Below are 27,620 nucleotides of genomic sequence, written 5' to 3'. Positions count from 1 at the left end.
CGTAGTTCCTGTTGTTTTTGGTATCTGTCCCCAGTGGCTAAGGTTGGTTCAGTGGGTTGTGTAGGCTTCCTGGTGGAGGGGACTAGTGCTTGTGTTCTGGTGGATGAGGCTGGATCTTGTCTCTCTGGTGGGCAGGTCCACGTCTGGTGGTGTGTTTTGGGGTGTCTGTGGACTTATGATTTTAGACAGCCTCTCTGCTAATGGGTGGGGTTGTGTTCCTGTTTTGCTAGTTGTTTGGCATAGGGTGTCCAGCACTGTAGCTTGCTGGACGTTGAGTGAAGCTGGGTGCTGGCATTGAGATGGAGATCGCTGGGAGATTTTCGCCATTTGATATTATGTGGAGCTGGGAGGTCTCTTGTGGACCAGTGTCCTGAAGTTGGTTCTCCCACCTCAGAGGCACAGTACTGACTCCTGGCTGCAGCACCAAGAGCCTTTCCTCCACACGGCTCCTCAATTTGGTATGATTGGTTGTCTATTCAGGTATTCCACAGATGCAGGGTACATCAAGTTGATTGTGGAGCTTTAATCCGCTGCTTCTGAGGCTGCTAGGAGAGATTTCCCTTTCTCTTCTTTAATTTTTACTAGTAATTCACTGAGCAGGGATTCAAAACCTGTCCAGTAGCCAAGGTAGAGGAGAAAATTATTCTGCCCCTTCCACTGACCTCCGCCCTTTCCTCTCCATCAGGAGCCCTTCCAAGCCGACTAACAAGAAAACAAACATTTCTTCATTCTTTTCCTAGAAAGTGCAAGTCAGTGCACGTTCATTCATGCAAACTGTCAGAGAGGTCATAAACCCTCCAGTTTCAGGCACAGCTGAGTTCTCCCTCCTAGTCTTAATTTAGCTATGACATTCTGCTACGTTATTCTGTTAACCTATTTCTTAGCTTTCCTACTAGCTTACCAATAAGTTAAGAACTTGTCAACTTTATTCTCTTCCCTCCCCACACAGTACCTAAAATGGTGTCTCCCATATCATTATTTAATTGAATTGATAATGACCTTTCACGTGAAATCCTAGTAAATCCCAAGGGATATGATTCCATCTGTTCACAGAGTCACATTCAGAGGAAACACAAGTCGGCCTGCATAACTTGAGGAAAAAATTTATTATCTTCACTACTGGTAAAGTATTAGCATTTGGTATCATGTGTTCACTGTCAAGCATTTCCCAGAAGGCCGATGTTGGTTATCATTCCTTCTCATCACTTCACTCACTCCTCTCACACCACAGCAATTACAGAAACCAAACAAGCAAACAGAAGCCAAAACCTCTTCTACTTTTACTTATTTCTTCTCCATCTAGCCCTAGCCCTTCTCCACCTTCCCCACTTGTGATACCTCGTTCTCTGCTTCTCCTCCTCCAGCCTCTCACTGTGAAAAGCTGCCTGGGAAGCATAGTTTCATTTCTCATCTTGGTCACTTTTCATTTATTTTTTCTTTCTTTTTCCTTGCGGTACGCAGGCCTCTCACTGTTGCGGCCTCCCCCGCTGCGGAGCACAGGCTCTGGGCACACAGGCTCAGCGGCCATGGCTCACGGGCCCAGCCGCTCTGCGGTATGTGGGATCTTCCCAGACCAGGGCACGAACCCGTGTCCCCCACATCGGCAGGCAGACTCTCACCCACCGCGCCACCAGGGAAGCCCTGGTCACTTTTTAAATGAGAATCATCAACCTGCAGGGTAAAAAAGGATCTTTCAGGAGATGACTTGGAAATAGACCTGTGAGAATCATACAGTAATAATTTTTCCTTGTTAAACAAAAAGATGCTGTCTGCTGATCTGTGTATTAATTTTAAAACTGAAAAACAAAGTTTGAACTGAATCTATCTTTAGATCTTTCTGGCAATTTTCTCTAAAGACGAAAAGTTCTGACACAAAATATGAGCGGCTCTAGAAGGTATTTTTTCTGCAGTATTTTGACAAACTAGTTCTGTGATATTTTTGCCCTTATAAGCTCTTATGAATTCAGCCAGCATAGAATTGTCAGAGGGAACCTGAGAACAAATTTGAAACACTACCCTCAACTCGTGTTTAGGCAAACAATACAGAATGAAGAGCATGCCATCTGGATACTTTTCTGTGCACCTCTCTACAGTAGCCATCTATTACTGTGATTATCTATTACTGCATTTTAAAAAAAAAACCACTGCAAAATGTATTGGCTTTAAATAACCATTTTATTATCTCATGATTTTGTGGGTTGACAAGGCTCAGCTGGGCAGTTCTGACCCATGGGATTTGGGTCAGGGCTACAATCATCTGAGGACTTGACTGGTTTGCGGTGTCCAGATTGGTTCACTGGCACATCTGGTGCCTTGACAGGCATGGTTCAAAGGCTAATGCCTTCCATTTATCTTTTATCTATCTGAGCTGGGAGGCTGGGTCTCTCTCTCTCTCTTCTCTCTCACCCCCTCTCTCTCACCCCCCTCTCGCCCTCTGTTTCCCCCCTCTCTCCCTCCCCCTCCCTCTCCCCCCCTCTCTCCTTGTCTCTCTCCCCCTCTCCCTCTATCTCTCCCTGTCCCCCACTTGCTCTCTCCCCCCTTTCTCCCCCCTCGCCCTCTCCCTACCTCTCTACCTATCTCTCCCTCTCCCCCCTCTATCCCCCTCTCCCTCCCTCTCTCTCCCCCTCTTCTTCTCTCTTCCTCTCCCTCTAACACTCCCTCTCCCTCTCCCCTTCTCTCTCCCTATCTCCTGCTCTTCCTCTTGCCCTCTCTCTCCCTTTCCCTCTCACTCCCACTCTGTTTCTCCCTCTCCCTCCCTGTCTCTCTCCCACTCTCCGTCTCTCTCCCTCTCACTCCCTCTCCCTCTCTGCCTCTCTTACTCTCTCTCTCCCTCTCTCTCCCTCCCCCTCTATCTCTCCCTCTCTCTGTCCTTCTCTGTCTCTCCCTCTCCCCCCTCACTCTCTCTCCCCCCTCTCTCCATCTCTCTCTCCCTCTTCCTCTCCCTCCCCCTCTCCCTCACTCCCTCTCCCTCCCCCTCTCCCTCCCTCCCTCTCCCCCTCTTCTCCCCCTCCCTCCCTCTCCCCATGTCTCTCTCCTTCTCTTCCTCTCACCCCCCCTCTCCGCCTCTCCCTCCTCCCTCGCTCTCTTCCTCTCTCCCCCCTTGCTCTCTCCCCTCCCCTCTCCCTCCCTCTCTCCCCCCTCCCTCAAATACAGTTGATTTTTTTTTAAAAAAGGAGAAATTTGTTACATCTTTAATATGCTGTCTCTCTCCCTGTCTCCCTCTCTCCCCCTTTCCCTCCCCCTCTCCACCCCCTTCCTCTCACCCTCTCCGTCTCTCTCCTGCCCTCTCCCCCTTTCCCTCTCACTCCGTCTCCCCCCTCCTCCTCTCTCCCCCCTCTGCCTCTCCCTCTCATTCCCTCCCTTTCTCTCCCTCCCTCTCTCTCCCCCTCTCACTCCCTCTCCCTCTCTCCCCACTCTTTCTTCCCCCCTCTCTCCCTCGCCCTCTATCTCTCTGTCCCCCACTCACGCTCTCTCCCCCTCTCTCCTGCTCCCTCTCCCCCCCTCCCTCCCCCTTGCTCTCTCTCTCTCCCCCCTCTCCCTCCCCCCCTCTTCCTCTTCCTCTCCCTCCCCCTCCCTTCCTCTCTCTCTCCCTCTCTTCCTATCTCCTCCTCTCCGTCTCCCTCTCTCGGTCTCGCTCTCCCTCTCTCTACCTCTCACTCCCTCTTTCCCTCTCCCTCCCCATCTCCACCCTTCCTCTCTCCCTCCCTCCTCTCTCTCCACCTCTGTCTCCCTCTCTCTCCCCTTCTCACTCCCTCTCTCCCCTGCCCTCTCTGTCTCACTCTCCCTCCCTCTCCCCCTTTGTCTCTCTCTCCCTCTCACTCCCTTTCTCCCTCTCTCTCCCTCCCTGTCTCCTTCTCCCTCTCTCCCCCTCTCCTCCTCTCTCCCCCTCCATCTCTCTCCCCCCTCTATCCCCCTCTCCCTCTCACACTCTCCCTCTATCTCTCCCTTTCTCTCCCCTCCCTCTCTCCCTCTCCTGCTCTCCCTTGTCCTCTCTCCCTGTCTCTCCCTCTTTTCCTCTCTCCCTGTCTCTCCCTCTTTTCCTATCTCCCCCCTCCTCCTCTGTCTCCACCTCTCTCTGTCTCGCTCTCCCACTCCCTCTTTCCCTATCTCTCCCTCCCTCTCCACCCTTCCTCTCTCCCTCCCTCCTCTCTCTCCACCTCTCCCTTGCCCTCTCTGTCTCCCTCTCCCCCTTCCTCTCCCCCCTCTCTCCCTGTCTCCCCCTCTCTCCTTCTCTCCCCCTCTCATTGCCTCTCTCCCTCTTCCTCTCCCCCCTCCCTCCCTGCCTCTCTCCCTCTTCCTCCCTCCTCCTCTCTCTCTCTCCACTTCTCTCCCTGTCTATATCTTCCCTCTCTTCTTCTTTCTCCCTCCCTCTCCCTCTCTCCCTCTATCTCCCTATTTCCCCCTCTACCCCCTTCCTCTCCCTCACCCTCTCCGTCTCTCCCCCTCCATCTCCCTCCCCCCTCTCCATCTTCTCTCTCCCCCTCTCTCCATCTCCCTCCCCTCTCTCTCCTGCTCTCCATTGTCCTCTCCCTCCCCCTCCCTCTCCCCCTCCCTCTCTCGTGCTCTCCATCTCTCTGTCTTGCTCTCCCTCTCTCTCCCTCCCTCTCCCCCTCTCTCCCCCCTCCTCCTCTCTCCCTCTCTCCACCCCTCTCCCCTTCTCTCCCCCTCTCTGCCTCTCCCTCCCCCTTTCTCTCTGCCCCCCCTCTTTCCCTCTCCCTGTCTCTCTCTCTCCCCCTCGTTCTCTCACTCACCCTCTCCCCCCTCCCTCTCTCTCCCTATTCCCCCTCTACCCCCTTCCTCTCCCTTGCTCTCCCTCTCTCTCCCCCCCTCCCTCTCTTCCTCCCCATCTCCCTCACTCTCCCTCCCCTTCTCTCCCCCCTCTCTCTCTCCGTCTCTCCATCTTCCCTCTCTCCCTTTCCCTCTCCCACTCTCCATTCTCTCCTTCTCTACCTCTCTCCCTCCCTCCCTCACTCTCTCTCCCTTTCCCTCTCTCACCCTCTCTCTCTCTCTGTCTCCCTCTGTCTCCCTCTCCCCTTAGTCTGAGGGTCTCTCCTACTCACCATATCACTTCTCCAGCAGAATTTCCATGGAGCCTCAGGACTCCCAAAAGCACAGAAGCTGCCCGGCCTTCTTCAGACTTAGGTGTAGAACTTCCACATTCTGTTGGTTAAAACAATAGACAGGGCCTGTCCACTTAACGTGGAAGGGAGTGAATACTAGAAGATGTGGTTCACTGGGAACCATCTCTGGAGGTTGGCTGTATCTACCACATACAATTCACTGGAACAACTCAATGTCCCCTTTAATAGGAAGTATTTTCTTCTATCGAGAACATTGTTTTAACCTGATGTTCTTTTTTTCAGTTATTTCCCCAAAATGTCCACCAATATAGCTTTGGAGTCATTACATACATGTTTTGTTCTGAAATAAAACTGTGCTTTACTACAGAAACAGCAATATTCACTATTTTAGATGATTTAGACATCTAGAGGCCTGAAATGAAAGCTTCACTAAAGAATACTAAGTGTGAAGACTCTGATAAAAAGAACTATACACTTAAACCTAAAGACATAAAGCAGAGTCTCTCAAAAAGTGTTCCACAGCATTGGTGCTACAGATTATAAACACTATTGTATGGATAAGCAGGTTGGAGGAAATGCTAGGTGAAACAGTTGATTTTTTTTTAAAAAAGGAGAAATTTGTTACATCTTTAATATGCAAAGTAGGATACAGTGTTTTGTTTCCTTAACTTCCTTGAACATGAAACTTTTTGTCTTATCCCCAAGAAGTGAAGTTCCACTAAATACTCTGGGAAAATGATCTCTAAAGCATTATGTGCTGTGATCACATTACAACCCAGTGCCGGGCTTCCCTGGTGGCACAGTGGTTGGGAGTCCACCTGCCGACGCAGGGGACACGGGTTCGTGCCCCGGTCCGGGAAGATCCCACATGCCACGGAGCGGCTGGGCCCGTGAGCCATGGCCGCTGAGCCTGCGCGTCCGGAGCCTGTGCTCCGCAACGGGAGAGGCCACAACAGTGACAGGCCCGCGCACCGCAAAAAAAAAAAATGACCCAGTGCCTTTATGTGCTATACTTCATTGGTATAAAATACATCCTTAAAGCATGGGAGTTACATTAATCATAATAGCTGATGAGATTATTGACCACTTATGTGCCACATAATGTGCTAAGTACTTTATAGCCAGTGAATAGTGCACCAAGTACATCACACGCATTATCCCCTTTAATCCTAATAGATGCACTTAATAGACATTATGATTTCCATTTTATAGATGAGGAAACTGAGTCATAAAAATACATGCAATTAAGAGGTGGAGTGATGACTTGAACCTCTGTTGGTATGACTCCATAGTCCGTGAGCTTCACTACAGCTCTATACTACCTTCAGTTCTGCACATCAAATCAAGTTTTCTGCTTCTAACATTAATGCTTCAGCTTACTTTGAGATTCCACAACTTCAGAGGAAACTAATATTCATCAAGCACCTACATCGTGCCAGTCCTTATGCTTTTATACATATCTATTAGGTGGTTTAGTCCTTACAATAACCATGGAAGAAAAGTACTGAACATTTTGTGAGAGGGAAAAAAAAATTCCCTTGCTTTGATATTCAATGTTTTGCCAACATAGGATAAACATCTCATAAGTCCCTTCAGATGATTTCTCAGGAACTCACTCAGTTTTGAAGTACAAACTATCATCCCTCAAATTCATCTAAAGAATTGCTTCACTGAAGTACCCAGAACAGATTCAAGCTTCAATAAATCCTTCCTCCAGCCCTTGAAATATCTACTTGGAGTCCTAGTGAAAATTATACAAAATAATCTGTTTGGAACCTATACTTATTAAATTCTATATCCATGAAATAGTTTCTCTCTTAATTATATGCAAATTAAAATAAATGGAAATTAATAGTACAGCTTGAATCTATACGTCTTTGCACAATGCCATTTCAATATAGCAAAATGGCCAAAATACCCATGGAAACGTACTTACTTATGAAGTCATTTCAAGATGGATTCCTGAGCACAAATTTACAAGGCCTCTGAGGGTTCACTGAAATAGAAACACTAGAAAGAAACAGTAACAGCACAGTATGTTAGATGGGGGTGTGAAGAATGGTGGTCATTAGTGAATGAGATATTTCAACACATTTCTGGGTGACAGGAAGCAGGTGGGAGCCCCTAAGCCAATAACTGGCACAGGATTCCCTACAAGAGGCGTTGCAGTGAGGTGAGAGCTTTTCTACCAGTAGCAGTTGGAACAACCCCAAGCTCAGTTTTTAGGGAAGAGGGAAACATACAGCTGATAAAATGTTTTTAAGTCTATGTGGAAACTAAGGTCTATGTATGAAAAACTGTTTTAATTACTCAATTCTCACCTCTACTCAGAGGGCAGTCAGCCCAGAGATAGAACCTAGAGATGAGAAGAATGGACTGTGGAGCATTGGTTCAAAGCCTGCTTCTGTCACTTACTAGCTGTGTGACCTTGGGCAGGTTATCTAACCTCTCTGTGCCTCCATTTCCTTGTGTGTGATAATGGTAGCTAATCCAAAGGATTGTTGGGAGGAGCAAATGAATTTACATATGTGATGTTCTTAGTGCTGGCACATGACCAACCGTTATATCAATACTAGCTATTGTCTTTATCAGCAGCAGCATCATAACCTCCAGAACAAATCTCTTGAATAAACCAAGGAGATTATCTGTGGTTTATGGTATGTGAATTGGAGTCTCCAAGTAAAGCCCTGCTCAACAGGGAACTTGGGGGACTAGTACCTAGCTGCTGGCTCCTTGCCCCACTTACCCTAAAGTGATCCTGTCAGTGAATTCCTCCTCCCAAGCAGCAGAGGGCTTTTAGTTAGACTCCCCACCAAAGGAGAGGCAAAGTGTATCAGGAGATAGAGCCACTAATGTAGAAATGAAGTGAACCCACCCCAACTACTTGGTCATTTGTTTGAAATATAAATAGAAAACCAAAGACCACGAAGCACAATTTACCAGCATCTTTGTTTTTCTAATAGTCAAAATAAGTTTTTATCTTATTTTGATTTTGTTTCCAGCTTTTTTGAGATGTAATTGGCACGTAACATTGTATAAGTTTAAGGTGTAAAATGTGATCATTTGATATCTGTATATGTTATGAAGTGATCACCACTATAATGCTGGTTAACACATTATCATCTCACATACTTACAAACAGCAAAAAACTGATCCCAGAGAAACTGGAGATAATTCAGGGAGCAGAAGAGAAGTTAAAAAACATCAACAAACTCCAACTAGAAATCTCAGATTTGAGATGATTTCGTACCCCACCCCCACCAAAAAAAAAAATATATATATATATATAGCCATTAAAAGAAGAAATCAAGAACAACAACAACAACAAAAAGCTCTTTGGTATTGAGAACATGATTTCTGAAAATTCATAAAAATTTAAAAGAAAGCTAGAAGTTAAAATCAAGGCGATTCCCCAGGATATAAAGCATGATGACAACAAGATGGAAACTAAGAGAAAAAAAAAAAAATGAAAGCCTTAGGAGGGCTAATTTATAGGAATTTCACATAAAACTAATGGGTTTTAGGGGGAAAAAGTCAAAATGGATTGGCCAGGTGTACCAAGGATTAGGTTGGAAACACCTCCTGTGGCTGAGGAAGGGTTTAATGACTCAGATTGAGATGCTCTGTGAAGGTGGAACAGGGGAATGACGTCTACACTGCTCACAGCATTAGGGAACTTCAGGACACTAAGGCCCAAGAGAAGATCCTGAAATGAAAACCCAGTGAGAACAATTACATTATTAACAAGTAATAAGAACCAGATTAGAACGAGCAACACTAGATGCTTTAAACCAACGCAGTGACGCTTGCCAAGGATCATCCGTTCACCTTCTTACTAGTGGGAAGGGTGCTGATTGCATGGCCTTTGTGAGCCGCACCAGCCTAGACACGAAAATAAGATCAAGAGGGTAACGACAAAATAATTTTTCTTGTTTGGCCTTCCTTAGCAAAACTCCAGCTAGCCCTCAAAGTCCTCCTAAATAGTTTAGGATTTCCCCAGCATGACCTGCATATCACTCATCTTGACTCCAAAAGGTAGCAACACACCCCAAGTGGCAAGCAACTCTCTTGCAAATGTCCATTTGGCAAGGTTATTACAGTCAATGCCAGTGTAGCCAGAGGGTCTGCCTTTGATAACCGTCCTGCGCGAGGCCGGCTGTCACGGCGCTTCACTGCACAGGCCATATCAACAGTCTGCCTGGACTTGAATCCCAGACCCATCCCATTGCTAAAGTGTAACCTTGGCCTCTCTAGGCCTCACATTTAACATCTGTAAATTGGGGATAATAATATTTATTCCACAGTGGTTTTGAGAAGATGAAATGAGATAATTACATTTAAGAATGTAGCACAGTGCCTAACATAGTTAGTGCTTGATAAAGTTTCTGTATATTAGCAAAAACAAAAGAAATCTTACACGTCATGCCATTGAGACCCACCAGCGTACACACCCAAAATGCTGCTGCCCGAGCACTGCACCATCTCCCATGGGTATCAAAGCTGCTGTTGCCTTGGGTAACATTTCACTCAGGTGAGCCGTCAACATAATTCTCTTAATTTATGAATCTATTTACCTTCTAATTTAAGCACCCATTCTGAGTGGTGACAGAAATTTAGTGAATTTAGAGCCCTGCTCCCGCTTCCCAGGTGGCATGTAGATTTCCAGGGGATCACACACCACCTCTGTGTTGCCTGGGGCTGGGGGGTGAGTGGCACCTAGTCCTTGGGTTCCCCTCACGGTGCTATACTTTCATCATCATCAACAAAGCTAGCTGCTCCTTCTCCCCTGACTCCCAGTCGGAAGGCCTTTAGGACCTAGGTCTCTGACAGTACCTGTGTTTCACTCTAGAGCTTCAGAGAATTTTCTGGGGCTGGCTCCGGTCCTTCACCATCACTGGCTCCACAGTGAGTGCGGTGGAAATTGTTCTGTGGACGACCTGGCCACCCAGGCAGGTCCACGACTCTTGCTCATTTCTCAAGCTCTGATAATGGGTACAGATGCACTGTCCACCGCTCCAGATTCCCTGGTCTTGTCTGGATTGTTCTGTTCACTTCCTTCTCCTTTGAGGACTCTGGCTGAGAGTTAAGACAAAGAAAGACGCAGTCCCGTTTGAGTGACCAGCATCTGCCACCACAGCTTCCTTCCAGTCCTCCTCCTCCTACCCCGGGATGACCCTCGTCTCATGGTGGAGGAGGAGAAGAGAAAAGCCATGATTCTACAGTATGTGCTCTCTGCCTGGAGGCCTTCGAAGACCTATTGCTTTTGGCTCCTGAGCTATGACAGCCCTGAGTTGGGGCGCAAAAGACAAAGCAGAGAAGGACAAGGAAATGCAAAGTTACACAGAGATATTTAGGAACGTGTAGTTGTTGTCTGCCCCAATTTTGATAACTCATAGACTAGTCCCAGGTATCATGTATTGAGTGAGAACTTACTAGATGCCAGGCGTTCCTCTAAGCGCTTTGTGTATATTAATTCATTTAATCATCCTAGCAACCTATGAGGCAGGTAGGATTTTATTCCCTCTTTTCCAGATGAAAAATGGAGGCTTGGACAAGTTAAAGAAACTTGCCCAAGGTCACTGAGGGTGTCCAGGGGAAAGGTGGCATTCTAGCCTAGGCAGTGTGGTTCCAGGGCTGGGACCTCCACCCACCTATCCCAGATTGTGAACCAAGCAGCCCCTGTGTTTTCCCCTCATTCTCTGATTGCAGCGCAGGGCGTGAGTCTACGGCTCAGGCAGAGGACAGTTGGAGCAACAGGCATGTCAGGGTCACCCCCTTGCCCTCCCTGTCCTTGAAGCCAGTGTGCTTCCTGCACCTCCCCCTTGCTTTGGATGGAGTTACTGTACTTACTATGTGAATCCGTCTTAGATGGCAACTTGCTATGCCTCTGTGGGCCCACCCCAGCCCTCTAGACTTCATCAGGATAGGCTGTGATACCTACTTAGAAAAGCAAAACATGGTCTAATGGAAAATACAAGCCCAGCTTCAACCACCACCCCACCATTATAGCTATGAGACATCAATCAAGTTTTTAATTATCTCTGAGCCTTAACGATTTCATCCCTAAAATGGGGATAATACTTCCATCATAGGGTCACTAAATGTGTGAAGGACTTAGCACAGTGCCTGGAGCATGGAAAGCAAAGCACAAAGTAGATATTTGACTCCTTCTTTCATGTAACTTTGTGATGAGCATATAGGTGCCTTCTAACCTGTGGTGGCATAAACCTATTCCAGTTGCTCTGTGTGAAGCCCTCTGCTTGAGGTCCTTTTTCCTAGAGGGTCAGTCCCATTTCTGGTTATGTGCATGTCAGAAGCAATATGCTGAAAGATTCACTCTTAGCAAAGGTTTTTTCCTTAGAGAACCACTGCTCCATGTCTACTGGGCTATAACCAGGGTTAAAGTCAATCAATTTTTCCCAAAAGGAAGTGGACACATTATCTTAAATTAATGTGCTTAATAATAATGTTAATAACTACTATCTAAAATGAGTCTATATAAATATTTATGTACCCAACTTAGGAGCACCTCAATACATTAGGCAAATGCCAACAGCCATAAAAGGAGAAATCAACAGTAGCACAATAATAGTGGGGGACTTTTAACACCCCACTTATACCAATAGATTATCCAGCAGAAAATAAATAAGGAAACACAAGCTTTAAATAACACAATAGATCAGATAGACTTAATTGATATTTATAGGACATTCACCTGAAAGCGGAAGAATACACTTTTTTCTTAAGTGCACACAGAACATTCTCCAGAATAGATCACATTTTGGGTCACAAATCAAACCTTGGAAAATTTAAGAAAATTGAAATCGTATCAAGCATCTTTTCTGACCATAACGCTATAAGATTAGAAGCCAATTACAGGGAAGAAAACAGTAAAAAACACAAATACACGGAGGCTAAACAGTGTGCTGCTAAATAACCAAGAGATCACTGAAGAAATCAAAGAGGAAATAAAAAAATACCTAGAAACAAATGACAACGAAAACACGATGATCCAAAACCTATGAGATGCAGCAAAAGCAGTTCTAAGAGGGAAGTTCATAGGAATTCAAGCTCACCTCAAGAAAGAAAAATCTCAAACAATCTAACCTTACACCTAAAGCAACTAGAAAAAGAAGAACAACGAAAACCCAAAATTAGTAGAAACCCAAAATTGGTAGAAGGAAAGAAATCATGAAGATCAGAGCAGAAATAAATAAAATAGAAACAAAGAAAACAATAGCAAAGATCAATAAAACTAAAAGCTAGTTCTTTGAAAAGATAAACAAAATTGATAAACCGTTAGCCAGACTCAGCAAGAAAAAAAGGTAGAGGACGCAAATCAATAATATGAGAAATGAAAAAGAGTTTACAACTGACACTGCAGAAATATAAAAGATCATAAGAGACTACTATAAGCAACTATATGCCAATAAAATGAACAACCTGAAAGAAATGGACAAATTCTTGGAAAAGCACAACCTTCCAAGATTGAACCAGGAAGAATTAGAAAATATGAACAGCATAGGCAGAACACTCTATGACATAAATCACAGCAAGATCCTTTTTGACCCACCTCCTAGAGAAATGGAAATAAAAACAAAAATAAACAAATGGGACCTAATGAAACTTCAAGGCTTTTGCACAGCAAAGGAAGCCATAAACAAGACCAAAAGACAACCCTCGGAATGGGAGAAAATATTTGCAAATGAAGCAACTGACAAAGGATTAATTTCCAAAATTTACAAGCAGCTCATGCAGCTCAATAACAAAAAAACAACCCAATCCAAAAATGGGCAGAAGACCTAAATAGACATTTCTCCAAAGAAGATATACAGACTGCCAACAAACACATGAAAGAATGCTCAACATCATTAATCATTAGAGAAATGCAAATCAAAACTACAATGAGACATCATCTCACACCAGTCAGAATGGCCATCATCAAAAAATCTAGAAACAATAAATGCTGGAGAGGGAACACTCTTGCACTGCTGGTGGGAATGTGAATTGGTTCAGCCACTATGGAGAACAGTATGGAGGTTCCTTAAAAAACTACAAATAGAACTACCATACGACCCAGCAATCCCACTACTGGGCATCTACCCTGAGAAAACCATAATTCAAAAAGAGTCATGTACCAAAATGTTCATTGCAGCTCTATTTACAATAGCCTGGAGATGGAAACAACCTAAGTGCCCATCATCGGATGAATGGATAAAGAAGATGTGGCACATATATACAATGGAATATTACTCAGCCATAAAAAGAAACGAAATTGAGCTATTTGTAATGAGGTGGATAGACCTAGAGTCTGTCATACAGAGTGAAGTAAGTCAGAAAGAGAGAGACAAATACCGTATGCTAACACATACATATGGAATTTAAGAAAAAAAAATGTCATGAAGAACCTAGGGGTAAGACAGGAATAAAGACACAGACCTACTGGAGAACAGACTTGAGGATATGGGGAGGGGGAAGGGTGAGCTGTGACAAAGCGAGAGGCATGGACATATATACACTACCAAACGTAAGGTAGATAGGGGATCACACACCTATCTTTTCTAGTGGGAAGCAGCCGCATAGCACAGGGAGATCAGCTCGGTGCTTTGTGACCGCCTGGAGGGGTGGGATAGGGAAGGTGAGAGGGAGGGAGACCCAACAGAGAAGAGATATGGGAACATATGTATAACTGATTCACTTTGTTATGGAGCAGAAACTAACACACCATTGTAAAGCAATTATACCCCAGTAAACATGTTAAAAAATATATATATATATATGAACAGACCAATCACAGGTAATGAAATTGAAACTGTAATTAAAAATCTTCCAACAAACCAAAGTCCAGGAGCAGATGGCTTCACTGGAGAATTCTATCAAATGTTTAGAGAAGAGCTAACATCCATCCTTCTCAAACTCTTCCAAAAAACTGCAGAGGGAGGAACACACCCAAACTCGTTCTACAAGGCCACCATCACCCTGATACCAAAACTAGACAAAGATATCCCCCCAAAATAAAATTATAGAATAGTATCACTGATGAACATAGACGCAAAAATCCTCAACAAAATACTAGCAAACAGAATCCGACAACACATTAAAAGGATCATACACCATGATCAAGTGGGATTTTTCCCAGGGATATAAGGATTCTTCAATATACATGAAACTATCAATGTGATACACCATATTAACAAATTGAAGAATAAAAACAATATGATCATCTCAATAGATGCAGGAAAAGCTTTTGACAAAATTCAACACCCATTTATGATTAAAAAAAACTCTTCAGAAAGTGGGCATAGAGGGAACCTACCTCAACATAATAAAAGCCATATATGACGAACCCACAGCAAACATCATTCTCAATGGTTAAAAACTGAAAGCATTTCCTCTAAGATCAGGAACAAAACAAGGATGTCCACTCTCACCATTATTATTCAACATAGTACTGGATGTCCTCGCCACAGCAATCAGAGAAGAAAAAGAAGTAAAAGGAATACATATTGGAAAAGGAGAAGTAAAATTGTCACTGTTTGCTGATGACATGATACTCTACATAGAAAATCCTAAAGATGCCACCAGAAAAATACTAGAACTAATCAATGAATTTGGTAAGGTTGCAGGATACAAAATTAATGCACAGAAATCTCTTGCATTCCTATACACTAACAATGAAAGATCAGAAAGATAAATTAAGGAAACAACCCCATTTACCATCACAAGAAAAACAATAAAATGCCTACGAATAAACCTAGAATAAACCTACCTAAGGAGGCAAAAAACCTGTACTCAGAAAACTATAAAACACTGATGAAAGAAATCAAAGATGGAGAGACATACCATGCTCCTGGATTGGAAGAATCAATATTGTGAAAATGACTATACCACCCAAGGCAATCTACAGATTCAATGCAATCCCTATCAAACTACCACTGGCATTTTTCACAGAACTAGAACAAGAAATTTTACAATCTGTATGGAAACACAAAAGGCCCTGAATAGCCAAAGCAATCTTGAGAAAGAAAAACGGAGCTGGAGGAATCAGGCTCCCAGACTTCAGACTATACTACAAAGCTACAGTAATCAAGACAGTACCATACTGGCACAAAAACAGAAGTATAGATCAATGGAACAGGATAGAAAGCCCACAGATAAACCCATGCACATATGGTCACCTTATCTTTGGTAAAGGAGGCAAGAGAGTACAATGAAGAAAAGACAGCCTCTTCAATAAGTGGTGCTGGGAAAACTGAACAGCTACATGTAAAAGAATGAACTTAGAATACACCCTAACACCATACACAAAAATAAGCTCAAAATGGATTAAAGACCTAAGTATAAGGCCAGACACTATGAAACTCTTAGAGGAAAACATAGGCGGAACACTCTATGACATAAATCACAGCAAGATCCTTTTTGACTCACCTCCTAGAGTAAGGGAAATAAAAAGAAAAATAAACACATGGGACCTAATGAAACTTAAAAGCTTTTGCACAGCAAGGGAAACCATAAGCAAGATGAAAAGACAATCCTCAGAATGGGAGAAAATAGTTGCAAACGAAGCAACTGACAGTGGATTAATCTCCAAAATATACAAGCAACTCATGCAGCTCAATAACAGAAAAACAAACAAGCCAGTCCAAAAATGGGTGGAAGACCTAAATAGATATATCTCCAAAGAAGACATACAGATGGCCAACAAATGAATGAAAAGATGCTCAAATTCACTGATCATTAGAGAAATGCACATCAAAACTACAGTGAGGTATATCACCTCACACCGGTCAGAATGGCCATCATCAAAAATCTACAAACAATAAATGCTGAAGAGGGTGTGGAGAAAAGGGAACCTTCCTGCGCTGTTGGTGGGAATATAAATTGATACAGCCACTACGGAGAACAGTATGGAGGTTCCTTAGAAAACTAAAAATAGAACTACTATACAACCCAGCAATCCCACTACTGGGCATATACCCTGAGAAAACCATAAGTCAAAAAGAGACATTTACCCCAATGTTCATTGCAGCACTATTTACAGTAGTCAGGACATGGAAGCAACCTAAGTGTCCATCGACAGCTGAATGGATAAAGAAGATGTGGTGCATATATACAATGGAATATTACTCAGCCACAGAAAGAAACGAAATTGAGTTATTTGTAGTGAGGTGGGTGGACCTAGAGTCTGTCATACAGAGTGAAGTAAGAAAGAGAAAAATAAATACCGTATGCTAATGCATATATATGGAATTTTAAAAAGGAGTACTGATGAAACTAGTGGCATGGCAGGAATAAAGACGCAGACGTAGAGAACAGACTTGAGGGCACGGGGAGGGGGAAGGGGAAGCTGGAATGAAGTGAGCGAGTAGCACTGACGTATATACACTACCAAATGTAAAATGGATGGCTAGTGGGAAGCAGCTGCATAGCACAGGGAGATCAGCTTGGTGCTTTGTGACAGCCTAGAGGGATGACATAGGGAGGCTCAAGAGGGAGGGGATACGGGGATATATGTATACATATAGCTGATTCACTTTGTTGTACAGCAGAAACTAACACAACATTGTAAAGCATTTATACTCTAATAAAGATGTGGAAAAAATAAAATAAAAAATAAAATGAATCTATATACAAAACAGATTCACAGACACAGAAAATAAAGTTATGATTACCAAAGGGGAGAGGGAGGAAGGGACACACTTAGGAGTATGGGATTAACAGATACAAACTACTATAGATAAAAGAGATAAGCAACAAGGATTTACTGTATAGCACAGGGAATTACACCCAATATCTTGTGATAACCATAATGCGAAATAATCTGAAAAAATATATAAAACTGAGTCACTTTGCTATACACAGAACAATGTTGTAAATCAACTATAGTTCAATAAAAAATAACAGCTACGATTTGTATAATACTCACTATGAACCAAGTACTGTGCTAAGGTTGATTTGATTTTTACAGTGTTGTGAGAAAGGAGGTCTTGTACCCATTTTACAGAACAGATCACTGAGATTTAGAGGTTAAATGACTTGTGTATAGCACATGGCAGAGCTGGACTCTGAACAGTGGGGTATCCATCAGAATCCAAACCCATGCTCTCCACCACTGCTTTAAAATAATAGTAATAACAATAGAGCATAATGAGAAACTTAGTTTCTATACTCTTTTTGTTTTCCAAAAAATTGCATATTAATCCAAGTCACATGTTCCATTAAGGCTTGTTATGTAAGGGCAATGACAATAAAGTAGAACTTGTCTTAGTAGAACTGTTTACAAGACTAAGGAAAAGAAAGTCTAAGAGAAATTTCAATTATCTGAACATGTACTGTACAGAATCTTTGGGAAGAGGATACTTAAAGCAATTATTGAAATTTTGTTTCCTGGTTTTATTTAAATTTTCAATGAATGTATTCACTGGGCCTCTCTAGCATACTGATAAGAGATAGTCCCCAGTTGACATCTAAATTAAAAAGTCAAATTTTCTAATAAATTCGATGCTGATTTATTTCACAGTTGGTGTTCACAATGATACCCAGTAATGTGAATTCATTTGGCCTATTCACTTAGGGCTTCAGTAAGCAAACTTCCTGGGGAGGGGGGTAGTGGGAGTTTGGAAATTAAAAAATAACGGATTAGATTCAACAGATAAGTGACACATCACTGTTTAGAAACTATTATGGCTTTAACAGAAAACAGAGTTCAATACCCACACCATTTTATAGACCTGATTAACAAGAAATTTTCTCCAAGCAGATGGAGCATGAAAATTGTTGCCCCTTGGAATCAGTTGTCTAAAACTGAGTTTAATATTTTCATTTGCTTTTCCACTGTTATTATTATTATTGCCATTTTAACTTATGCATTACAGCCATAGCATATGCCTCTGGGTACAAGAGGCAGGAAAAACTCAATTTTAGTGTTTGTCTTATTTGCACTTCACTTGAAGAAATTTGGTTTGCCACATGGAGTGAATAAAGCTGTCATGTTATTTTTTTTTCAAAAAAAGAACACAATAATTATAATAGACTATGCATTCATTACTGAGTAGATTAATTTTTTTCTTCCATTGAATGGCATGAAAAGGGGGATAATTTCAAACTGAATTGTGCCTGGTGAATCACGATGCACATTTCCAACCTAGGCATATAATAGGTCCTGGCTTTTCTACCAGTGTTTTCCAAACACGTTATCTTTTTGAAGAATATTACGAGCACCCCTCAGAGATACTGTGGGTTTGGTTCCAGACCACCGCAATAAAGCAAATACAGCAATAAAGCAGGTCACACAATTTTTAGTGTCCCAGTGCATATAAAAGTTATGTTTATACTATATTGTAGTCTATTAAGTGAGCAATAGTATTATGTCTAAAAAAAACCCAATTCATATAACTTAATTTGAAAATACTTAAAAAATGCTAACCATCACCTGAGCCTTTGGCAAGGTGTAATGTTTTTGCTGGTGGAGGGTCTTGCCTCAGTGGTGGTGGCTGCTGAAGGGTGGGGTGGCTGTGGACATTTCTTAACAGAAGACAGCCATGACGTTTGCCACATGGATCAACTCTTCCCTTCACGAACGATTTCTCCGTAGCATCTGTGCTGTTCTATAGCATTTTACCAAAAGAACTTTCAAAATTGGAGTCAAAGCAGCAGCAGGGTTTGAGAAGATTATCAACTAAATTTATGTAATATTTCAACAATCTTTATAGCATCTTTACCAGGAATAGGTTCCATCTCCAGAAACGACTTTCTTTGCTCATCTGTAACAAGCAACTCCTCATCCCTTCAAGTTTTATCATGAGACTGCAGCAATTCAGTCACATCTTCGGGCTCCACTTCTAATTCTAGTTCTCTTGCTATTCTCACCACATCTTCAGTTTCTTCCTCCACTGAAGTCTTGAACCCCTCAGAGTCACCCATAAGGGTGGAAATCAACTTCTTCCAAACTCCTGTTAGTGTTGATATTTTGACCTCTTCCTATGAATCACAAATGTTCTTAATGTTATCTAGAATGGTGAACCCTTTGCAGAAGCTTTTCAATTGACTTTGCCCAGATTCATCAGAGGAATCACTAAAGCCTTAGGAAATGTATTTCTTAAATAATAAGACTTCAAAGTCAAAATTACTCCTTGATCCACGGGCTACAGAATGGATGTTATGTCAGGAGGCATGAAAACAACATGAATCTTGCATATCTCCATCAGAGCTCTTGGGTGACCAGGTGCATTGTCAATAAACTGATTTTTTTAAAAGAAATCTCTTTTCTGAGCAGTAGATCTCAACAGTGGACTTAAAATATTCAGTAACCATGTTGTCAACAGATGTGCTGAAATCCAGGCTTTGTTGTTCCATTTATAGAGCACAGGCAGAGTAGACTGAGCGTAACTCTTAAGGGCCCTAAGATCTTCTCAATGATAAATGAGCATTGGCTTCAGCTTAAAGTCACCAGTGCATTAGCCCCGAGAGTCAGCCTGTCTTTTGAAGCTTTGAAGCCAAGCATTGACTTCTCCTCTCTAGCTAGTCCTAGATTGCATCTTCTTCCAGCATAAGACTGTTTAGTCTACACTGAAAATCTGTAACCACCTTAATTATCTTAACTAGAACTTCTAGATAACTTGCTGCAGTTTCTACATCAGCATTTGCTGCTTCTGTTTTCACTGTGATGTCATGGAGACAGCTTCTTCCCTCAGACCTCATGAACCAATCTCTGCCAGCTTTCAACTTTTCTTCTGCAGCTTCCTCATGTCTCTCAGCCTTCACAGGAGAGAGTGAGGGCTTTGCTCTAAGTTTTGTTTCAAGGAAATGTTGTTGCTCGTCTGATCTTCTATCCAGACCACTAAAACTTTCCCCAGATCATCAATAAAGCTCTTTCACTTTTGTATCGTTTGGGTTCACTGGAGTAGCACTTTGAATTTCCTTCAAGAACTTTTCCTTTTCATTCACAACTTGGCTAACTGTTAGGCCAAAAGCTAGGCCTCTTGAACCAACCTTGGCTTTCAACATGCCTTCCTTACTAAGCTTAATCATATCTAGCTTTCGATTTAAAGTGAGAGACATGCGACTCTTCATTTGAACACTTAGAGGCCATTGTAGGGTTATTAATTGGCCTAATTTCAATATTATTGTGCCTCAGGGAATAGGGAGGCCCGAGGAGAGGAAGAGAGATGGGGGAATGGCAGGTCAGTAGAGCAGTCAGAACACATATATTCATTAAGTTTGCTGTCGTATATGGTCATGGTTCATGGCACCCCAAAACAATTGCAATAGGAACATCAAAGATCACCAGTCACAGATCACCTAACAAATATCATAATAATAATCTAAAAGCTTGAAATATTGTGAGAATTACCAAAATGTGACACTGAGACACGAAGTAAGCAAATACCATTGGAAAAATGGTGCCAATAGACTTGCTTGACACAGGGTTGCCACAAACCTTCAGTTTAAGAAAATGCAGTATCTGGAAAACACAAAGCAAGGTCTGGCTGTACTCAGAATGAAACAAAAAGATGTTGTCTGGCTTATATATACTAATTTTCTGCAGGAAAATGTAAATTAAAATATAACCTTTGACTCCCAGAAAGTACTCTATGTTAAATATTCGGCTTTCTTCATTTCTTAGGGACTTGAATTCCCTCTTCCTTTTTTCTCTTTTTACATTGTCTCCTTTACATTCTCAGCTACCATCTAGCCATTGCCAAATCCTTCTTTATATGTTAGAGATCTTAGCTATGTTCATACCAGGACTCAGACATGCCCGGCCCTGCCAGGAGGTTCACTGTGGTCGGCCCCTCAGAGCCCTGTTTGCATGAAGTATTGAGATCTCCCTAGGAAATAGCTCATTATAAGAGCGGACAGAGTGGAGGGGAAGATGTTTGTTTCAAGATAATGGGACAAGGTTGGAGGAAGGGGTCATTCGGGCAAAACATGATCATTCAGATCATTCGTTCCCCATTCAGGGGAGTGGAGACTATAAGTAAAAACCTTTTAAGAGCTGTTTTACCAAAAGTATCTTTAGACAGTGGGAGCACAAAGAAGCATTTTCGGTGACGTAGGTAACACATGGTCATATAATAATTAATGTGTATTGTACACTTCCTAATCACAAAACACTTACCATATATAATCTTAATCAAACACATTTTCATAATCATCACAGTGACCCTATGATATGGTCATGTTTTTCCATTTTATAGATAAACTATAGAGGAGATATAAATATATCTTGCCTACGGACATGCAGCTAAAAAGTGGCAGATCCAAGATTCTAACTCAAATCTCTGATTTTAAAAGGTACCCTCTCAGCTACATTGCAGAACTGTCTTCCACCAAGACAAACGGGGGCACGTTGGAACGCGGAACAGAAACTGTAGGCTGTAGAAGTCATTCGTGTGCGCCTATGTCTGCGGTGTAAGATGGGAGAGTAACAGACCACTCAGTACGGGAACAGACACCTTCTGGCCCTAGTCACAAGCCTCTTGTGGGCCTCTGGGCAACCCCTTAGCTGCTGAGTAAGGCAGGAGGAAAGTGGTTCCTGGCAGATGGTAGCCTAGGTGACAGCTTTGAGAATACAAGTGAAGTAACTCCTAGGTTTCCAGAATAATTAGAGGGAAATTCAAAAGTATTTGAAGTTCTGGTAGAATAAACTGGGGACAGAATAAAATGAATTCTGTTTTGTTACCACTTTATGACTCTATTTTTAACCTCTGACTGGTTAGGCCTAGAGAAATAGGTTATGCTAAGAACCCCCCAAGTCAGGATTTATCTGATATTGAAACAAGGAAAACGGCCCCTCGTTTTTACATTTTGAGGCTTCTTAATGTCAGTTTGCGACTTCTGGGGGCGAGAGAGAACAACTCTGGTTTGCTCTGTTTTCTTCCCTTTGAGCTTACTGCGGAACAGGACAATTTCTGCCTCTTCCCCCTAACCTCAGTTATTATTCAAAAACAATTGTCAGCTACAGGTCCTTTACCAAATGAAAAAGTGCCCAGTCGATAAGCACATTTGGAACACTGACTCTGAACAAGAGGCACAGAGCAAGGTCCTGGGGCCTTCAAAGATGACTAAGCTGTGGTTCACCAGAGGCACAGAGCAAGGTCCTGGGGCCTTCAAAGATGACTAAGCTGTGGTTCACCAGAGGCACAGAGCAAGGTCCTGGGGCCTTCAAAGATGACTAAGCTGTGGTTCACTCCTCTTAAGCAATTTCATTCTTGTGGGAGACGGACAGGTATGTAACTCATCACACACAGGACAGAATAAAACAGCTAAGTGGAGGCCAAGTAACAAAACGTCAGGGGGCTTGAGGCACTGAGTGCCGTTCATGCACAGTGACTTTGCCCCTGTTCTCCATCAATACTGGCTATGTTTGGGGTAAGCACTATTTCACATGATTCTTCCTGGCTTTCCCACTCCGTTCCTTCAGTTATTTCATCCATCATGGTCTCTTTCTATAGACACTTCCTTTCTCCCCTTCCAAATCGTTTCTCAGACACCCATTGAAATTACTGAGCTCCTCAGAACTGCTTTAAAATCAAGCTACTAATGACACATTCTTGCCAACCCTTACTCTTTAGGTCCATCTGTCTTCTTGTCTGCTCAGAAGAGTCCAAAAGTATTTCTCGATCTTTCAGTCTTTACACCACATGGGGGAAATGCATTGAAGCTAGTTAACAAGACCACAGACTAAGGGCAAAGCACTAAGATCGACTTTTATGTGCCCAGTTACCACCTAAGATGTCAACTATGCACCAGGGGGTTCATAATGAGTGTGTGAGAGACAGCATCTCTGAAACGGTTTGGCCTTTTCTCTTTCCTTTATAACCCGGTGTCTATCCTACTCTACTGAAGAAGCAACTACAAAATGCAGAAGAGAACAGCAGTAAGGAAGAACCTTCACGATAGCCAGGGTTTGTCTGTTCACTGCTTTATCTCTACTACCTAACATAGGACTAAATGAGTATTTGCTGAAAGAGAGGGAGGGAGATTGAGTTAAACATTGCACTTGGCTTGTACTAGATGAACTCCAAGGTCCCTTCTTACTGAGATTTATGACCGAGTTGAGAGAGAGAACTTAAATTTGAAAAACTACATTAAACTCATCAGGTTGCATTGTTTCCTAGACCGTCCTCTCTGTATACACAGATTGCTAAGCAATGTGATGGCCAACATTGAGATCAAGTCAGGGAGAATAGAATCAAGGCAACGGAAAGAATTTCAAAGGGCCATTTATTTTATCCCCAGTTGGCAACTAAGTCATTCCGTAAAAGGATGTAGGATGATGTAATGGAAAGAGCACAGGCTTTGGAGCCAAACAGAGCTGGGTTTGAATTCCTATTCTGCTGCTCACAAGCTGCATGTCTTCAGGCAGTTTAAAAGCTTTGAGCCTCTGTTTCCTCTTCTATAAAATACAAACCATAAGAAAATATCTTAAGAGGGTTTTGTGGCTTGCACAGAATGACACATAGAAGGACCTCAAATTATGTTAGTTCCATTTCTCCCCAAAAATCTATGCACATAATTATTTAAAAGGTATGCCTCACTTTCCCTTAGGATAGCAGCATCTTACAAATTCCTAGTCTCTTAATTCTACAAATTTTGTAATTCTGGCCTTTACCTTTTCTGTTTTACTTACTTTTGGTTGGAATTTCAGTTGAAAAGTATCCCTACTGCCAAATCTCCATTTGTACAATAAGCTTTCATAAACTCAAAGACCAGTGTCAAGTCCCTTGTGTGTCTGTTGTAAAACCCAGCCCTCACTCCTCATTTGTCAGAGGTTTCTGAAGAAAAGAATTCTTTTTAAACACTTAGGGTATCACAAGGTCTTAACCTGCTCTGAGACAGGAACTAGTTTTCACTCCACCAGGCAGAACCTCAAACATTAATAGGAATTCTAAGTGTGGAAGAAATCTATCAGTGCTGGAATAAAAGAAAACATGTATTATCTCCTTCTACTAAATGAAGGTTAAACTCTCTCCAAAGACTCAAGTTTAAAATAGTTATGATGCAGCCAGTCAACCTGCAAGGTGACGGGAGAAAGAAGAATCTTTGCTTCTAATGGAAGTGTTTAAAAATGGAGTAAAATCTTCTAGACCAGGGACTGAGTCTTAATCCTTGGTGATTCTCCGGGAACAGGGTCATGCCTGGCACCCAATAGTAACCAGAAATCTCCATTATGCCAAATTAAAATAACTCTGTCACCTCCATAAAAACTATAGGACTCTACAGTAGTACCTTTAAATAGAAAACCAGAGAATGTAGAAGTTAAAACCTAATAATATTAATGTAATTATTATTTTTAACACGGTCTTGCTATTTCCTTAAGAAGAATGTTCCCCTTTTAAGCCAAGAATATCACTTTATTTTTTTTTAAAGCTATTGAAAAAATATTTCAAAGGCTGTTAGTTCTGGGTCATAAGCCACTAACTCTTTTCTGGCTCCGATTAAAAATACTCAGTAAGATTTACCAAAAAATGGATTTGTCTCTGTGGAATAGATTCATTACTCTGTGCTTCTGCTTGCAGTAGACGGAGCCATTCTACCGTGTTTGCTCCAGAGCTGCCATTTCCATTGGCTGACATTCATTCACGTATACATAGCAATAAACAGTTTTCATAAATACATGAGGGAAACTTAGTTAAAGCATAAAATACTCCAAATATGTCAAAGTCCTCTGTCGTGCAACTCAGTAAGAATGCTGGTAACTACCTTATGGGGCTGCAGTACAGTGTAAGTGCGATAATGAATAGAAGTCACTCAACATATGTCTGGGACGTAGAAAGTAGTTGGTACCAAATTAATGTTATTAGTAATCATAGGAGCAGAGCAGTAAAGACAAGATGTTCATCTATCAAGGAGGCCTGAGTTCAAATCCCAGCTCAACCACTTTACAGCTATGTGATTGGGGGCAAGTTTTTGAATCTCTTTAAGCCTTAGTTTTTCCATTTACAAAACCTGGACACTTAGGGCACGTACCTAAAAGCATTTTTGAGAGAGTTAAATTAAAAGGATTTAGCACAATGTGGTGTGTCGCTTGGTATGTATTCAGTAAATGCCTTTTATTGCTGTAAGCATTGTTAATAATAATAATTAATTTTGTCTGTATTTTTCTCCAGGGGAAAATGGTTAATAAACTATATATCAAGAAAAATACTCAGTAAAACGCTCTGTAACATTCTATCTCTGAATACTTCAGGTTGTATGGTAGTATAAATAATTCTCTTTAATTTTTATTTATTTAATTGAAGTACAGTTGACTTACAATATATTAGTTTCACGTATACAACATAGTGATTCAATATTTTTCCATCACTATATTGTACTCCATCTAAAATTATTGTAAAATATTGGCATATTACCTGTGCTGTATATTACATCCTTGTATCTTATTTTATACATAATAGTTTGTACCTCTTAATTCTTTTCACCAATCTTGTCCCTCCCTCCACCCCTCTCCCCACTGATAACCACTAGTTTGTTCTCTGTATCTGCGAGTCTGTTTCTGTTGTTATATTTGTTCATTCGTTTTATTTTTCAGATTCCATGTGTAAGTGAAAACATGGTGTTTGTCTTTGCCTGGCTTATTTCACTAAGCATAGTACTCTCCAGGTCCATCCACGATGTTGCAAATGGCAAGATTTCACTTTTTTTTATAGCTGAGTAATATTCCTGTGTGTGTGTATACATATATATACACATACATACATATGTGTTTATATATCTATCTTCTTTATCCATTCATCTTCTTTATTCATTCTTCTGTTGATGGACAGTTAGGTTGTTTCCATAGCTTGGCTATTGTAAATGAAGCCGCTATGAATACTGGGGGGCATATATCTTTTCAAATTAGTGTATTCATTTTCTTCATATACATACCCAGGAATGCAGTTGCTGGATCATATAGTAGTTCTATTTTTAGCTTTTTAAGGAAGCAGTAATGCTCTATTTCTTGATCTGGGTGATGACATAGTTAAGGTATTATCCTTGACACTCAGGGACACGTTTAAAATCCCATGAAATTCAATAGTAAACAATACAACAAAATCGTATCATATTCTACTTTGTTGAAGTTCATCTTTGGCATATAAAACATCATAACGATGTACTGATTCAATCTAATGTGGGGGAAATACACATAATTGTTGCGTGAACTGGTATATCCTGTAGCCCCATACAACCTGCACTAAAACATCTCCTTTTCTTCCCTCAACTATAACTCATTTGTTATGACCAAACTCATGACCAATGATGAGTTTGGCTCCACAGCCCTCAGAAAGTCTTGAGGTTTTCCCATCATATATTTCATCTTTGGAGCTCTAAGACATTTTACAAAATAATTCACATTACCCCTCAGAGACTGAGAACTGATTAATATAGGATATTAGTGACATTTTAAGGTCCCAGGCCCCACTTTATTCTAAGGTGTTGAAAGGCTACTGTTTAATGACAACTGTTCCATTCTCAGAGGTTTCCCCTTTGTGATAGAGAGGCAGCTGCAATAACCTCAGAACATGCTCCTCATGTTTAAATACAACGCCCAAAACCATGCATCTCATTTCCAAAAGTTGTAAGAAATATTTCAATGGCATCTCGATGGCATTGGCTTGGCCACACGTCTATTTCTAAACCAATCCTGTGGACAGGCGAATTGTGTGGCCAAGCTTGGCTGGGATACCATCCTTAGGCCAGTGTTGAAGGCAGCTCCACCAGGACCATATAGAGTGAGAGTGGCAAGTGATAGATTCCCAGTTAACTGGGGATGCACTGGATTATGCTTGGCCCAAAACTAACAAATGTCTACTACTCTAGGGAAGGTTGATGAGCCACTGGGAGGTAGAATAACAAGACTAGGACTCTTTAGTGAGGAAAGATGGAAGCTAAGAAACCACCTAATGGAAATCTTTAAAACCATAAACGTTTTATATGGATGAATATCAAACCCTTAATTATTATAATAAAAATGCCAGTTTTGAAATTTTGAAGGTTATTTCAGGAGTGAGAAGGGAGAAACACCCAAAACTCCCATGACTCCCTTTGAAATATGAGCCACATGACCCTCTAATGCAATCGGCGTGTCTCCTGAGCCTGGGTTGTCCACCAGCCTCAATCTCATTCAACTGAACTAGCATGGGACTGCTTTACATGCCGTTTTAAATCCTTGGAAAAGTTTAGGGATTAAGTAAAGCGGAAAGACACAACTGGACTATAAAGAAAAAATGTTTTCCATTATTTCATTTCCACATCCAACAGAGAGAAGAAACTGCAGCTGTAATCCACAGACATGAATCAAGAGAGTGAGAAAAACATGATGCAAAATTTGAGGACACGGTGCTTGAGACCAAAAACAAACCAAACAAATGTTGGTGTATTACAGCTAAACATTTACATTCACATTTTTTGTTTTTAATTTTTCAAGTTATAACACATATAAAATAATTATATATTAAATAAAATATTATGTGTTGTTATTATACATAGCCTCCTAGTTGACAGCTGACTATCTGATGAGCCCTTTTGCTTCCTTTCCATCTTACTCTGTTG

At 41.8% G+C, this 27,620-nt stretch overlaps 1 long non-coding RNA gene across 1 annotated transcript; it reads right to left on the bottom strand.

Moving 5' to 3' along the window:
• Positions 1–1,087: 1,087 nt before the first annotated feature.
• Positions 1,088–13,052, bottom strand: LOC125960392 (uncharacterized). Its single transcript, XR_007469981.1, has 3 exons — positions 7,018–13,052; positions 5,061–5,160; positions 1,088–1,671 (listed from the first exon to the last, which is right to left on the bottom strand). It is a non-coding gene; the product is annotated as an uncharacterized LOC125960392 (long non-coding RNA).
• Positions 13,053–27,620: the final 14,568 nt, after the last annotated feature.

The sequence above is a fragment of the Orcinus orca genome, chromosome 11 (assembly GCF_937001465.1).
Source record: "Orcinus orca chromosome 11, mOrcOrc1.1, whole genome shotgun sequence".
Classification (NCBI taxonomy): domain Eukaryota; kingdom Metazoa; phylum Chordata; class Mammalia; order Artiodactyla; family Delphinidae; genus Orcinus; species Orcinus orca.
This window is presented reverse-complemented; position numbering and strand designations above follow the sequence as displayed.